Genomic DNA, 5,079 nt, shown 5'->3' with positions numbered 1-5,079 from the left:
TTTTATTGTCATACATCTGCAACCAACAGTTTCACTCTAGTTAACGAGGTTCTGGAAGCTATCTGAATCACAGTTACGAAGCAATTTCTTGACATATAATGGCTTCTAATTCCAAATGATCAGTTTCTCACTTTGTGAAACAATAGAGTGCTGTGTTACAAAACAGTTGACGTCAATACAATATAGTAAAAGTCAGTTTACTTGGTATGACGGAACGGTTTGAATGAAAATTGGGTAGCAATCTATAGACGTGAACAATTTTCCAACGGAATTATAAACAGTCAATACAGCGCCACGTAATAAAATGCGTTTAACCTCAATTACAAAAGTGCAAAAATTTCTTGATTTGTGGAATTTTTATGACGTCACCTATGACGTCATAAAACGAGATTTCGAGATGGGTCTGAGTTTTAAAATAATCAGCTATGTCCAGTTCTATAAGTGTTCCTAAGTGACGAGGGCTTTTACCCCAAATCCCACAAGTCGACCATAATTTGACACAATTCTGCTGGACTCTATTAGGAGTTGTTTTTTTACAATAACATTGTACTTGTATGAGGGTACGTGTTGTGCAAATATGATCATTTTACTTGTGTGGGGGTACGTGTTGTGCAAATATGATCATTTTACTTGTGTGTGGGTACGTGTTGTGCAAATATGATCATTTTACTTGTGTGAGGGTACGTGTGTGTACTGTCGAGAACTCGTATTTCTGAACTTATATTTGTTTCTCTTTTAGTAAAAGCGAAATAGTTATTTTTTAACTGATATACATTTACTTTGCAAAACAAGAATTGTTCAACTCATGACTCATTTGCTGAAAATGTAAGTGCTGCACTAAAGCTGTTTATAGTTGTTAAACTTGTTAGTCATTCCAGGTGCAGTGGTTTATGCTTTAGCCCGGAAAATACAAATTGTTTACTCGATGCTGCTATCATTGTGGCTGTACGTGTCCTTGGACAAAACACTAAATGGCGATTGTTCTAATCCAGTGCACACTAATATATTGTTCGTCCAAGCAAAAAAATGTAATTGTTTAACTTGGAGAGAAAATCAGAAGTTTGTGTTTTCTATTTTTTTATAATCCCATTGCTACTTGGCTATATGGTAATTTGCCGGCACAGGGTGTATATAAATAATTTAGGTCATTAATTCACCTATATATAAAGCCACGTTTCCATTTATATTATACAGGGAAGGTAAAGATACTTCTTTATCAACTCAATTTCCAAAGAAACAAACTGTGGTGGAAACAACTGCAGATAAAAACAAAGCTGGTCAAATCTTTAAGTTTAACACTTTGCAAGAAACTACAACAGCTATTCGAAATGTTGAAACGGAAACCCTGGCCAAATTTATTTTGTTGAGAAGAAAAAAAAATGGTAAACTTGTACATTACTTGTATATATATGTATCTCACATAATCTTGATATATATATTATTTGCATGAAAGTATTTGCATGAAATGCTGACCAAGACATGGTCATATCTTGCTCTCCCACAACTTTCTGCTCATTTATCACTTTTCTTACATGATTAAGCCATCTGAAAGGAAATGGCAGATGGAATTAATCATCACAAAAATACCAAACATAATTCCGTTAAATAAAAATAAAATACTATGACCAAAGACTCACTTCTCATCCTCTTTTAAAGCTGGAGCCAGGAAGAAGCCGATACACGACTTCTGTTGCATGCATATAATGCAGCAAAGCGTGGCTATGATAAAGCCATGATACGGACAGTCGATACGGATGTAGTGGTGATTGCCACGGGAATGTTTCACGCATTGGGCCTTTCGGAACTCTGGGTTGCATTCGGTACAGGAAAGAATTTGCGATATTTGCCTATCCATTCTCTTTGCAACCGCCTTGGCAGGCAAAAATCGAAGAGTCTTCTGATGTTTCATGCTTTGACAGGCTGCGATCAATTGTCTTTCTTCGCAGGCAGAGGGAAAAAGACAGCTTGGGAGACATGGAAACACTTTGAAGATGTCACGCCAGCATTTAAATCTCTCTCTGAAGCACCAGATCTTGCTGACGTTGATCAGAGTTTACCAGTTTTGGAACGTTTCGTTGTCTCTGCTTTATGATCGAGTCAGCACATGTAGCTATGTAGATGATTGCCGCAGAGAGCTTTTCACAAAAAAGGGAAGATCTATTGAGTCTTTGCCTCCCACCAGAGCAGCGTTACTAGAACATGTGCGGAGAGCTGCTTAACAGGCTGGGCATTGCTGGGGTCAGTCACTGGTTGCCAGTCCCGAGCTTCCCAGTCCCGAGCTTCCAAATCCAAACAACTGGGGATGGCAGACATCTGCGGAAGGGTTTGTTCCTTTCTGGACAAATCTTTCGGAAGTATCGTCAACATCCAGAGAACTAATTAAATGTGGATGCAATCCAGAAAAAGGTTGCCGTGGCCGGTGCAAATGTGTTCAATCAGAGCTTCAATGCACAGCGCTTTGCAAATGTGACGGAGACTGCGATAGACTATGAACATTGTCGTTATTTGTTTTATTTATCGTTCCATGACAGTTAGAGCTCCATTGTTACTTTATGCTTGTCTCCCTGATAATGCGAATACAAGCCAAATTGCGACGTCACCATGACATCACATTAACATTAGATTTGTTCTGTTGATTTGTATAGTAGGGTGGGGGAAGATGGGACACCTTTTCATTCTATTTCTCGTCCCATTTGGTAGTAACAAAGAACATTTAAAAAATTATAAAACAGTATCCTCACGACTCTGAAAGACCGTTGCTAATTGTTTAAAACACGATCAGGATATTTGGATATTACGTGCTAAAGGTGTCCCATCTTCCCCCACCCTACTGTATATATTCATCAGCGGTGCTTACAAGACGACTACAGACCTTTTTTCTTAAAACTTAAACGTTTTTTTAAACTAGCAAAAACTGTGTTATGAAATCATCGAACCGTGACGTCATCGTGACGTCATAAAATCGAGATTTCGGAATGGGTCTGAGTTTCAAAATGTTCAGGGTATTAAATTCTACAAGAGTACCAATTTTCATGCTTTTACCTCAAATTCCACAATTATTTCACCATTCTGCTGGACTAATACGGACGTTTTCATAACTTTCTGCAACACAATTTCGCAGAAGGCATGCGAGCGACAATTAGAATAAATGGCGAAATGACCAGATGGGCAAAATTGGAATAAATGGCGAAAAGACCGGATTTGGCGCACTATGTTAAAGTGGGAACCGTTTCCCTTGTCCTTACTTGCTAATATCTATGTTCTTTGCTCCGGCCATCGCATTTCCTTTCTACTAATTTATTGGCTTCGTATAACTTTAAAACCTCAACTCGCTCGTTATCCATTTTGCGAATAATAACTTCTGCTTGAAACTCCTACTTCACTATCCTGCTCTGTGCCTGTTGGTTATGCTTGTTGAAGGTCTTGGTCAGACTCACTTCAACAGTAATAAGGTAATATAATATTCGGGCCACATAGACTAGTGAAACCCTCTAACCCTGTGAGTGGTCAGCTCACAATATGCATAAAGTACATAAACAGAAAAAGATTCACCGTTGACTGAAGTTGCCATCGGAAGGATTGTGTCCAGCGGTTCACCAATTGTGGGGGGCAGCTAATGTTGAAGTAGTGGGTTCGCGCTCCGCAGCCTCGCGAAGACGCTGTTCCATCCTCTGCCCCTACGCACACGCTATCCGACTCCGCAACGCATTGCACACCGATGTATGACACTTGTACGGCCCATCTCAGTTTATTGTACGGTAAAAGTGCGACATCGAGCTTACAGACAAAGTGAGAACAGCAGGGTATTGCAAGCCCCGTACTGCCTCTTAGTACAGGAAAGTGAAAGGTTTATATAACGAAAAACACGTGTAGCAAAACAAAAAAAAACGCGTCATTGGCATGTGGCAATTGCCTCGCCTGGCATACACACAACTGGGTAATTGTTTTATTATCACGATTAGAATGACGGGAAAGTAGATGTTGTGGGGGGTGGTCATAAATGGTAGCTGTAACTCTCTACACGTACTCGATCCTGAACCTCATCTAGGCGATCGAAATGACTAGCACCCAACTCAACAGAATATTGACTCCTTAGAAAAACTGTACTGAGAATTGACTCCTTAGAAAAACTGTACGTCGGGCACCAGATTGTCACCGTAGGGTGTGCAGCGTCAGTTATTATACAAGGATAGACATTAAAGAAATCGGGAGTGTTTTAACTGCGCTTTGACGATACTCTCCCTTTGAGCCTACACAAAGAAGACGTATATTTACACGAATGCCAGAATGTTGTACACGAAAAACCGGTTATTAGAGGGACGTAAGTTGTAGACATTCAGTCTCGAGGCTTCAATACATTTTGTTGGTGCATTAAATTAAAGATTAAATCTACTGCTTTCCCACATCAACCGCTACAAATAGGCTCACACCCACACAAGATGGTTTCATGTGCTGACGATCCACGCGAACGGTTCCTCATGATTTCAGTTTTTTTAATTGTTGAAGGCTTTTGGAGTTTTTGGTTTCATTATTGATCCTCCTCTTTGGGTTTTCTGGAAAACTCTCGGAGTTTCATTTCTTTTGTTTGGTTTGCTTCGATGTTTGCACGACTTTGTTGTAGCCGTAACTTTACTTCGACTGATCGACATATTTTCAGTGATATTCACTTGAGGATTTGAACGGTACGTTCGCGTAGATGTGTTAATTGGTGGGGTGATCAATTGTAGGGCATCAGTGTTCTTGCAGGGAATGTCTAAAAAAAAAGAATTTGGTGAAGTATAATGAAGTCTCAGATTGAATAGATACAAAAAATACGTCTTAACATAGATAAGGTGATGGTACATAATTACAAAAAGAAATGTTGTAAACTGATTTTTTTGAAAATACCAAAATCATGTTAAAATAGAAAAAAATGTCACAAAATTAAAGGTGATTACAACAAAGTTATTGATTTTAGCAAAGTGAATGAAGAAATGTAATTAACCAAGAGCAATGCAAAAAGAAAATTATGCAGCTCTGTGGTTGTTTCGGGATAGACGTGGAACGTAATTTCATAAACATAAAAGTGTGTATTATAAT

This window comes from Ciona intestinalis, unplaced genomic scaffold (assembly GCF_000224145.3).
Source record: "Ciona intestinalis unplaced genomic scaffold, KH HT000620.1, whole genome shotgun sequence".
NCBI lineage: Eukaryota > Metazoa > Chordata > Ascidiacea > Phlebobranchia > Cionidae > Ciona > Ciona intestinalis.
This window is presented reverse-complemented; position numbering follows the sequence as displayed.